The sequence below is a fragment of the Myodes glareolus genome, chromosome 11, assembly GCF_982192425.1.
Source record: "Myodes glareolus chromosome 11, mMyoGla1.1, whole genome shotgun sequence".
NCBI lineage: Eukaryota > Metazoa > Chordata > Mammalia > Rodentia > Cricetidae > Myodes > Myodes glareolus.
Window position 1 is genome coordinate 13,323,717 of NC_142036.1, and position 12,414 is coordinate 13,336,130.

A 12,414-nucleotide genomic window follows, 5' to 3' on the forward strand; every position below is an offset into this window, starting at 1 on the left:
GAGGTTCACAGATTCTCCTGGGATGCTAGGGGCTGCCAGGTGTTAGAATCATTTCTCTTTTCATATCAATTTTTACATATTGTTGTATTTTTGTGAATATCCTCCAATGAATACATTGGCACTGCAAGATATTCTGTTTGACACACACATTCATTCTTTCCTTTGGGAATTCTTCTACACACACCTTCACATTCCATCAATTGCCTGGGAATGTGGTATCATCTCTATGCTCAAATTACAGGCTCAGGTTCTTGATTATCTTGATAATATTGTCATTTAAAATATGATCTACATTACAATATATTTGCTAAGGGAAGGAACTTATAAAAATTATGTTTGATTTGTATTACTTCCTAAGGAAACTGCTTTATTAAAAAACAAATATTGAGAAGAGAAAGGTATTGGAGAAACTATGAATGTCTGAAGAAGGATTGACTGACTGCAATAGAATAGGAATACTGAGAGAAATGACCCTAAGAGTTTATGTTTCTCGGGGAGTTCTAGGGGGTGATTAAGTAAGTTGTCCTCAAAGCACAGGGATTTTGATTTGGATCTGTCCAGGGCCTCTGAGGAACTCAAACTCTAAGAGGAGCCTCGCATGTGTTTAGTAAAAGTAATTACACAGATTTAGGAGACAGTGACTCTTGAAGAAAAAGCAAAAATATGAGATGACTCCATTGTTCATGGAATACAGGCCAAACTATAAAAGACTTCTAATAACAAAGGATAAAGGCCATTACTGCTGAAACATTTCCTCATCAGAACAACAGAATAGGGTTATAATCATCTATGGTAATGGCTTCACTACTTGGAACACATTTTTGATATGGGATGTCCTTCTGTATATGTGTTGCTTTTATTGGTTAATGAATAAAGCTGCTTCAGCTTATGGCAGAGCAGAATATTGCTGGGCTGGAAGGGACATATACAGATAGAGTAGGTGGAGTCAGTGAGTTGCTATGTGGCTACTTAAGGAGTCAGATGTCATGAAACTGCCCAAGAAGTAAGAGGTAACACAACATGAGCCTCTTGTAAAATATAAAATAATAGAAATGAGTTAATTAAAAATGGAAGCACTAGCTAGAAATATACCTCTGCCATTGGCCCAACATTGTTATAATTAATACAGTTTCTGTGAGATTATTTCAGTCTAGACATCTGGGAAATGACTTAACAGACTCTGTTTACAAATGTGACCAATACATTTGGGGCATGAGTAGACACCAACTTTAGGTAAGGGTGCTTGTATGCCTGCTTGGTGTTAGGAGGAAAGTAGCTGAGAGCATGCCTGCCATTCAGCACCCCGCCTGGTAAAGTAGCTGTATTGGGTCTGATAGGTATACACAGGCAGGAAAACATGGCAGATTCCTGCTGCCATAAACAGAAACATGTTCAGGTCATGCAGCTTGCAACATGGCAAATTTGGTTTTTACTCAGACAAAAATGGATTGTGTGCTGCACAGTGCTTGCCAGGTTTGAGGTGGTGAGCACAGCCCCCAACCAGCAGTCCCAGAGCAGGTGCTAAATGTTCTTCTGCCTGCCATATTATAAGGCCAAGAGAGGTAGAGCCAGCATCCAGGGCTGCCACAAACACATTGCTTACCATTTTGCAGTGCTTCTTGTCAGAAAAGGATTACAGATACACAATAAAGGCATATTTAGAAAGAAATAAACCTCTAAATGAGACACAGTGTGCTTTAAAAATATACATAAGCTTGGGAGAGAGAAGAGAAAGAGTCTAGAAAAATAAAACAAAGTGTTCAAAGAGACAGTAAAAGTAATTTATAAGAGTACAGACAGTCACAGATCAGCCAGCCTACAGCAGAAAGCAGTTTAGAGAAAAAATGCCCAAATTCCCAAAGTAATTGTTTATAAATGTTTGTTTTCTTTCAAAGTTGTTGATTATAACTGACTAATGGTCACAGTCAATTTCTAAAATTATGAGAATATGATATCAATATGAATATGTTGCATTTGCATGGATCTTGGTCTATTAATACAAATTTAAAGCCAATTTTATTACACTGTTTATATATATTTACTTTCTTTTTTAAGGTATTGTGTTGTGTTCATTTAAAACTGTAATGTATAGTTAAGAAATGCAGATTAATAGATAGTCATCTGTAATAAGCATAGTTTACATTGTTAGTTTGGTTTTAAAGATATATAGAGATACATTTCCATTAGATAAACAATCTTCATCACTTCATAGACATAAAGAATATGGAATTTAAAAGTTTTTAAGAACTTAGGCTTATCATATGCTGTATGAACTGTGTATTCAGGACCCACAGAAAGCTGAACTTTATAAAAATGGGATGGTCCTTCAGGGTTTCTGCTTCACAGAAGAAACTGCCAGGCATTCTGCAAGACACAGAAGAAAGAAACTAATTAACTTTGCCAATACAAGGCAGAACAGATCTTCAAAGTTCCTGCCTACCAGATACTCTAGGCTTGAAGGCTGAAGATAGATGCCCCAGTTGGAGAGGAACTCTGGGTGACTGTCCAGCCAGTGCAATATTTCTGTTAGTTCTAGAATGTTGGAAGTTGCTACAATAAACATCTTGCTTATTTAGCTAATATTATATAATACTATATTTTTCTGGAGTCTCTGATGGACTTGAAGATAGATAGTTGTAATTACAAAAGATAAATAAGATACAAAACTTTAGATTCGCAAGAATAGGATAGAGAATAAAGATTTTCCTTAATTTGCTAAATGTAAAGAGACTAAATATTATAAGTATAATACTTGTTTGGTAACTGTTTTGTTGTAAATATTAATATCCTGAAGTTAAAATCTTTCTTTATAGCTAAACAGTAAGGGTGGATGATATGGGATGTCTATCTGTCTATGTGTTGCATTTATTAGTTAAAAAATAAATTGCTGTGGCTTATGGCAGGGCAGATTATAGTCAGGCTGGAAGGACTTTTGCTGTGGGAGTTCCTTTGGTCAAAAGCCTTTAAGATACTAGCCCACTTGGGAAATATCTTTTATACTATAAATATAGCTTAAAGCGTACACCTGCTGACTTGCTTCCAGCTCTCACTTCCGCCTGCTAGACTCTGTTCCTCATTCATGCGGAGGACTGTGAACTAGGATGTTATCTGTGACTCACCCCTAAATAATTAACACTTTATAAAACATAATTCTGAACTGGTGTGGGATTATTTTGTGATTTCCATTATCATCTGACACCCAAATGTGGAGACCCGTTTACAATTTTGGGATCAGTCCACCAGCTTCTTACCCTGTCCTATTTATAGAGTAGATAGTGTAATCATCAGCAGAGCTTCATGTAAAAAATGTTATAAAATATATATTCACCTAAATGAAGAGTCAATGAGTTTATGTGGCATGTCTACAGATCTGCAAGTGATTAACTATATTGTGAAGTTTTCCTTCCTCTTTGGTGTTTTCAATACACCTAAAGTTGTACATCTGAGGATAAATGCATTTGTGTGATGAAGAAGGAGACTCCTGGTGTAGCCACACTCTGAGGTCATGTCCTCCCCAAGGTAGACCATAGGATTTTACATTGTCTGAAAATACAGTATTAGCCAACTTTGTGAGGATATACTTAATTTAAGGCATGACATGGGACAATATTACCCTGATATTTCTCAAGGGAGCAAGTTGAAATGTTGAAACTGTGGAAAGGAACACAGGAAAGCCTGTGACCTCCCTCAGCTTCTAGAAAAGAGTTAGAAAAATTGATGTTCCCATGCCTCAGATTATCTTCTAATGAAACACGATATTATGGTGCTTTCAATAATTGTCAGCGTGATTGTCTGAGAACCAGGCTTCCTTGCAGAACTGGAAAAATGTAACTGTGTTATCTAGGAGCCATAATGGTATAAATGAGCCTTGAGATGTTTGAGTACTGAATATTTATAGGACACAAGTACATTAAGTGTAGGTTTTCATTTTTTAATTTATTTTATATTTTCAGAAATTAAACAAACTATCTTTTTCATTTTACATACTAACGCAGTTCCCACTCTCTCCCATCATCCCATTACCACCACTTACCCCTGCAAGCCACCCCAACCCACTCCTCAGAAAAGGTAGGGTACATTGCTTTGGGGAAGGCCCAAGTCCCTCCCTACCATGTCTAGGCATTGTATCCATTCAAAGAGAATGGGTTCCCAAAAAGCCAAGCCATAGGAATAAATCCTGGTGACACTGTCAGTAGTCCTGCACTCTGTTCTAGCCATACAACTGTCACCCACATTCAGAGGGTCTAGTTTGGGTCTATGTTATTTCCTTCCCTGTCCAGCTGGAGTTAGTGACCTCCCTTAGCTCAGGTAAACTGTTTCAGTGGGTGTCCCCATCATGGTTTTGACCTCTTTGTTCATATTCTCACTTTTACCACTTTTCAACTGGACATTGGGTGCTCAGCCTAGAGGTCCACTGTAGGTTTCTGCCTGTTTTCATCAGTTGTTGCATGAAGGTTCTAGGTTGACATTTAAGATACTCATCAATCTGACTACAGGACAAAGCCCTTTTGGGCACTTTCTATTCTCTTGCTTAGTGTCTTAACTGGGGTCATCCTTATGAATTTCTGAGAGTTTCTCAAGTTCTAGGTTTCTAGCTAGTCCTGTAATGGCTCCCTCAATCAAAATATCTCTTTCCTTGATCTCATCTCTGTCCTTCCTCCATATTGGCTATCCCTTTCCTTCAAGGTCTCCTCCTTCCTCCCCTTTCCACTCCTTTTATCCTTCAACCCTCTCTTCTCTGTTCCACGCCCATGTTCCCAATTTTGTCAGGTGATCTTGTCTATTTACCCTTTGCTGGTAGATATATGTATGTCTTTCTTAGAGTTCAACTTGTTATTAATTTCTCTAGGATCATGAACTGTACTCTCATTTTCCTTTGCTTTATAGCTAGTATCCACTTCAACTTAACTCAGGAGACAGCAGTACCATTCATTGGCATATACCTCAAAGATCCTTATTTATAATATAGGAATATTTGTTCAATTATGTTTCTAGCAGCATTATTTTTAAGAACCATAAACTGGAAACAACCTAGATGCCCCTCAACCCAAGAGTGGATACAGAAAATTTTACACTATGGAGTACTACTCAGGGGTTAAAAACAAACAAACAATCACATATAGAAGTTTGCATACAAATGGATGGAACAAGGAAAAAACCATCCTGAGTGAGGTTATCCAGCTGGTGAAAGATAAACATGGTATGTACTCACTCATAAGTGGATACAGGGTAGGTTTTCTTGAATTCTGTCATCACTACAAGGACAACTGTCTTTGCTATGTGAAGCCTCCCTTTTGAGTTTAGGTCAAGAATATATATATATATATCAGGAAAAAGCAAACAGTACCTCATTCTGCTCAGGAAAACCAGCTCGGTCTTGACACTGCACCTCTGGAAGAGGATCCAGTCTAGGATTTCTAGGTCTGTCCATTCAATGATAAACAATGAACACAGTCCATTCAACATGGAATAGAGTATGAACTGTGTTTCTCTTGTTGTCCTTCCAAAAAGGAATTTAGGACAAAGAGGAAATGCCGAGTTTGTAAGTGGATGTGAGTGAGACGAATGCAAGACATGTGTAATAGGTTACTGAACAGAACCTTGGTGTTTGCAGGTGCCCTGTGAGAAGTGCAGATAGTGGAGCCTGGAGGAGAATTATTACATCCTGGAGCAACCTTGTAACTCCCCTAGTGCCTCTGGATTCACCTTTAGTGATTACTATGTGCACTGGTTCTTCCATGCTCCAGGGAAGGGACCAGAGTGGATCTCATACATATAATATTGGTGACTCAATAAAATATACAAATTCTGTCAAAAACCAATAGTTATCTGGAGATAACTACAAGAATATTCTATACCTCATAATAGATAGCCTGAAAGTCTATGATACGACCAAGTATTGCTGTGCCAAAATGCACATAGAAGAGAATAAGTATAAACGTGGACAGAAGCCTCCCTGAAGGGAATATTTATAAACAGAAGGAAACAGTAGGAAAGCAAGTATGTCAAAGTCTCCCTGAACAAGAGTAGAGGGACATGAAGGGCTAGAATCCATATGATTGAGCTGCTCCTGTAAATTACTCAGAAAATCTCTATACAAGTGTGGTTTGTAGACATATTTGAATTGTTCAAATTTAAAACAGTGTTTTCAACTGTGATTTATATATTTTAATATAGGTGTACTCAAAACCTATATTTGACTCAAACAAATTGGAGACCATCACACAGGGAAGAACTGACTTCTGTGGGAACCAGGATCAGATATGAAATAATTTAGGAATCTAACAAGTTGGCTTCCCTAGACTCAGGACAGAGTATAAGCTGAGTTTCATCGTTGAAACAGTATAGAATTCAAATTAAATAGAAAGGCTAGGCATGATGAGTGATCCATAAATCCAGGAAAGCTATATACTCAGCATAATCCTCACACAATGTGTGTACATCAGAACAAACACTGAACAAGTTGTCTTGCTTGTCATAAGATGTTTAGAAAGTCACTGATCCTGAGAAGACTTCTGTATAGAGACTAAGAGAATAATGCAGCTGGTGACAGCAGTTGAGCCTCAGGTATTTGTCATACACACCAGGCTATTCATCTTTTTGCCTCACCTCCCATTCTAAGACAGCTGATGGGAGTTTGGAGTTTGCAGTATGGAGTTGGATGGTTGGAGTTTGCAGGATGTTCTGTGATGCTAGGAGCTTGTGTTGGGGGGATAATTTCTTTTTTCATCTTTACTTTTATATGTTTATTAAAAAGCTTTTTCAATACAAACTGTAAAGTTTTTATGGTCCAATAAGCCTCTCTGCTGACCCAATAATCCAAATCAGACCAAATAAAACCAAATTAGAAACAGCCCAGATTTAATGGATGCCAGAGATCCCAGGAGCCTTCCAGGTCCCCAGGGAAGGATGACCAGAAGACCATGGAGAGGAAAAAGGAGAATCGGAAAGATCATGTGCTTGTTCACTGTGGACAGTTTAAATAGCCTGTGGGAGTGGTCTTGCCCCTCTATGGAGAGGGGTCACCATTTGGCAGGTTTCTCAGTTGTGGAGTCTGGTCTGTGTCAACTCCCAGGGGAGGGGAATTAGAGAGGATAGTTCCACCCAAACATTTTAGAATGGATGCAAGGGGTTGAGGTAAAGCCTCTAACCAAAAATCCCAAACTCCTTGAAAATAGGGGTGCCAGAGTGTTGGACTGTTGTCTGGATCCAGACATTCCAGACTCTTTGGACCTTAACAAGCAAGGAACCTGAGGTGACACTTTCAACCAAAGGCAGACCCTTGAATTCACAGGCACTAAAGAATTTTCCGTTTAACATACATTCATTCTTTCCCTTAGGTATTCTCTTGTACACATCCTCACTTCATATCTGTTCCCATGAGGATGGGCTGTGTAGTCTCTATATAGGAATTATAGGCTCAAGTCCTTAATCTGATCATTAATATCAAATTTTTTAAAAAATATGATATACATTATTTATGTCTTTGCTGAAGAGTATCGGTCTTCTCAAAAGCAAATCATATACAGTATATATGTGTGTGTGTGTGTGTGTGTGTGTGTGTGTGTCCCTTGGAAACAAAAAAATTAAAAAGGAAGGATGGTATGAATAAAGAGAGAGAGAGAGAGAGAGAGAGAGAGAGAGAGAGAGAGAGAGAAGCCTTGTTCCCTTCATTTCATCACAGAAAAGAGAGGAAGAATTTTAAGATGCTATGAGTATCCAAAGAAAGATGGACAGCCTGGAGCAAAAGAAAGAAAAGTGAGAGGAACACTCCTTAGAGTCTGTGCATATCCCAGATTTCTAGGAAATGATTAAAGGAATTGTCCTCAAGGCACAGGAGCCATTGGGGATCCTTTCCCCATAACTGGACCTTCCAGGTGCTTCATAAGAATGCTTATTCCATGAGAAGTGAGAGATGTTTTCAACAAAAGCAGGTATACTGTCACTATCTATTGAAGAAATAGCAATGAGATAGGGATGTCTCCAGTGTTCATGGAGACAGTACAGATTTAAAGGACTTCAATTTGTGAGGATAGAAAGACATTGCTGGTGAACCAGGTGCTCATCAGAACATTGGTGAAGGAGTCCTTCAATGTTATACAGTGACTGACTTTAAATACACTATTCTATTTTGAAAGCATTTTTTCATATGTTTGAGAACTCATACACATCTGCAATGTATCTTGACCATGTCTTCATTCAACTTTCTTCCTTGAACTCCCTTTCCTTGTGGTGTGGGAGAATTGTCTGTATTCTGTTAATCATGTTTTAAATAAACATTGATTGACCAGGCAGGAAGTACAGGTTGGTCAACCAGACAGGAAGTAGAGGTGGGATGATGAGAACAGGAGTATTCTGGGAAGAAGAAAGCTCCTTTGCCAGTCCAGCCCAGACTACCATAGAAGCAACATGTGACCTGACCCACTGTGAAAGGTACTGAGCCATGTGGCTAATATAGATAAGAATAATGGGTTAATATAAGCTACAAGAGCTAAAGTAGCCTGAGATAAAGGGCCAATCAGTTTTATAGCTTATGGAGATCTCTATGTGATTTTCTTTGGGACCTTGCCGTCTGTGGGGTACCAGGCGGGACAGAAACCCCAACAAGCCAGCCTTTATGTTACAAATTGGCACCCAACATGGGGTTTGGGTATAATGGTACACATCTTTAATCCCAATATTTGGGAGGCAGAGGTAGATTGACCTCTGTAACTTCAAGGTGTGGTAGCACATGCCTTAAATCCCAATGCCTGGGAGGCAGAGGCAGACAGATCTCTGAAAATTCAAGGTGTGGTGGCAGATAACTTTAATCCCAGCACTGGGGAGGCAGAGACAGATGGGTCTCTGTGAGTTCAAGGATAGCCTGTCTTCAGAGGGAGTTCTTGGACAAGGATATACAGAGAACCTGTCTCAAAAAGCCATAAGTTAAAAGTAAAAGTAAAAGAAATACAGGTTAAAGTAAAACCACATAAAGATAAAATTGCACAAAAAATCTTGATACTGTATGCTATTATGCTCTCTTTGAATTGTTAGAATACTGAGGAAGGAGCAATAGCTGTTAAAGGATATTTGCTTATAAATGCTGCTGAATTAATCCAAGATAAGTATTTTGAAAATACCTTGACTTCAAAATTATAGGATTTGCTTTTGTTTCTACAGGAAATGAGAGGCTGTGGATTCATTCTGATATTAAAAAAAAATCCAGTTTGACCAAGGAAGACCACCTGAAAAATCTCCAGTAAGAACAGATGGCCCAGATGTCTGAGTTCTACATCCAGAACAGATTCAAGACTGCTGCCTGAGATGATCAAAACTCACAGGATACTCCAATCAGGACTTAATCATAACTCTAAATTTTCTTTAGGTCCCCATAAAATTATCAGTGCCCCCAACCAGCAGGAAGTAGCCTGGAGAATTGTGCACACATTCCCCCTAAATGGACAACGGATATTTTCATTTTTTTTTAGAATGTTGGTTGCAAGTTGTTGTGGCTAATGGTCAGGAGAAAAGCTAAACAAAGGATATTAGATTCAGAGTTCTTCCTCTTAAAAAAGGGGGAAAGTGCTGTAAGACAATAATCTGTATTCTATCAATTACATTTTAAATAAATGGTGATTGGCCAGTAGCCAGGGGGGAAGTATAGACAGGACAACCTGAGAGGAAATAGAGGCAGGTCAATGAGAACAGGAGACTTCTGGGAAGAGGACAGAGTCTGCAGTCCTTATCCAGCCATAGAACAAGCAAATGTGACTGCCTTGCTATGAAAGGTACCAAACCACATGGCTAACATAGACAAGAATAAATGACCTCATATAAGTTATGAGAGTTAATAAGAATCCTGGGCTAATGGGCCAAAGACAACAGAGTTTGTTGTGCCTAAAATACATCAGAGCCCACACCTCTATTCTAATCTCAAGTATTTTACCTTTGATGGAGAATATCCAGAACTTTTTATGGGGAGTCTACCAATATGAATTAAAAGACTTCACATGTTCACATTAAGGTAAATAAATTATTGAACATATAGGCACAAAGTTTTCCCTTTGAAGTAGAAGAGATGTAACAATTGTTTATACAGATGCCCTTGAAGTTCTCTTCTCTTCAGTATGTCCTCTGATCTGTTCTAGATAATTTTAAAGAAAAAGAGATGCCTAGATGATACCTATACATAATTAACACCAGAATAACTCTTATTTCAGCATGAGCCCTGAAAGGATAGGGCAAGAATGATATGTTTCCCTTAATTTGTTTGATAATGGGATAATGTCATCTTAGAGTAAAGTTACAACTAAACACATATGAAAAGACATTTTACAAATCATGTATATGATCATTTACAAATAGATTTTTTTAGAACTAAGTGAAGGACCCCACCAGTTTTTAGTTGGATGGGAAGATGATCCCAGATATAATTGTCTACCAAGTTATTAGATATTTACCAGTGTTCCTTTATCATTTTCCCTCTGAATTATTGCTTTAAATCTCAGCTATAAAGATTTTACTAATTTTCTTTATTCTTTAGGATCTCTATGTATGATATTTTCCATCCATCCTCCCTGTGCTCCACTCCTTACATTCTTCCCACTTCCTCTACATCAGTATTCTCTGAGCCTTGGAAGAATTTGAATAATATTGGAAATCATTTTTTTAATTTATCAGATATTTTTTAAAAATACCAATCCAAGTTCCCACTCCCTCCTCTCCTACCTTTCCCTCCACACATGCTCCAGACCCACCAACATCTAATCTCCAGAGAGAGTAAGTCACATTTCCCTGTGGAATGTCCAAAGTCATCCCTACTGTATCTAGGCTGAGAAAGGTATACAACCAAAGAGAATAGAATCTCAAAAATCCAGTACATTCAGTAGGAGTAAATCTTGGTGCCACTGCCATGGTCCAAGACTCTGCCCAAGCCATGCCAATGACAACAACATTCATAGGGACTGGTATGGTCCTATGCTTGTTCCTTCCCAGTCTGGCTGGATTTGGTGAGTTCCTATTAGCTCAGGTAAACTGTATCAAGGGTGAACCCATCATGGGCTTGACCTCATTCATCATATTCTCATTCCTTCCAATCTTCAACTTAACATTGGGAGCTCAGTCCAGTTGCACATTTCAAGATGTGATTGTTTTTCACTGAGTAGTATTCTAATGTGTAAATGTTTCACATTTTCTTTATCCATTATTTGGCTGAGGAGCAACTAGTTTTTTTCCAGGTTCTGACTATTAAAATAATGTTGTTGTGAACATAGTTGAACAAATGCTTTTGTAGTATGATTAAGCATCTTTTGGGTATATGATCAAGACTGGTATTGCTAGATCCTGAGGTAGGTTGATTACCAATTTACTGAGAAACCACCAAACTGATTTCAAAAGTGGTTGCACAAGTTTGCATTCCTACCAACAATGGATGAGTGTTCCCCTTACTCCACATCCTCCCCAGTACATGCCTTCATTAGTGCTTTTGTCTGAGCCATTTTGACAGGTGTAAGATGGTATATTAGAATTGTTTTGATTAGCATTTCTCTGATTGCTAATGGTGTTGAATATTCCCTTAAGTATCTTTCAGTCATTTGCAATTTTTCTGTAGAGCATTCTCTGTTGAGTTCAGTACACCATTTTTAATTGGGTTATTTAAAATTTTTTCATGTCTAATTTTTGAGGTCCTTTCTATAGTTTGTAGACCAATCTTTAGTCTGATGTGAGGTTGATGAAGATCTTTTCTCATTCAGTAGGCTGCCTTTCTGTCTTATTGACTGTGTCCTTTGCTTTACAGAAGCTTCTCAGTTTCAGGGGGTCCCATTTAGGTATTGTTTCTCTCAGTATCTATACTAGGGTACTAGAAATCTTATATCACAGAGCATACTGAAGAATGGGAAGGACAGTTTCTGCCTTATAGAGAATGCAGTCTTCTGTGTTTGAGATTCTGTGTATGTGATCTTTTGGCTTCTGTTTTGTAGGCTTGGAGCTAGAATGGAAGTCAAGATAGAAAATACAACTTAAGTGAAGGAGAAGAGGGAAAAAGCACAGAGTAGCACATGGGTTTTGAAAGGAAAAGTTGGGTGTATTGACAGAAAGAAGCTGAGTGGGTAGAAATCATGAAAATTAGGAAAAATAAAAACAAAGTCTTCTGAAAATACAAAAGCGATGTCAAAATTTAGTGCTTTGGTATAATAATTTATTCAATGTCCACATTATTGTGAATATATAAATACGCAGAAATAAAAACTGACCTAAGACAGCATGAAGACAACCATGTGTTCCCTGGTATTGAGGTGGGAAAGGGAAAGGCAGCGTGGAGAGTAAAAAGTGATCATAGGGAGAACTTCAGAATGCAAACAATAGAGTGCTGCCAATATAATTATGACTCCATAGCAATCACTGAGGGGAAGATAGATAACAAGAAACACGTCA

The 12,414-nt window shown here is 38.2% G+C and overlaps 1 pseudogene across 1 annotated transcript in view; it reads left to right on the plus strand.

The window, feature by feature from the left end:
• LOC148120425 (immunoglobulin heavy variable 3-23 pseudogene) overlaps positions 1–12,414 on the plus strand; it is a 445,932-nt pseudogene that overhangs the window by 291,842 nt on the left and 141,676 nt on the right. The gene's annotated exons all lie outside the window — the stretch shown is intronic.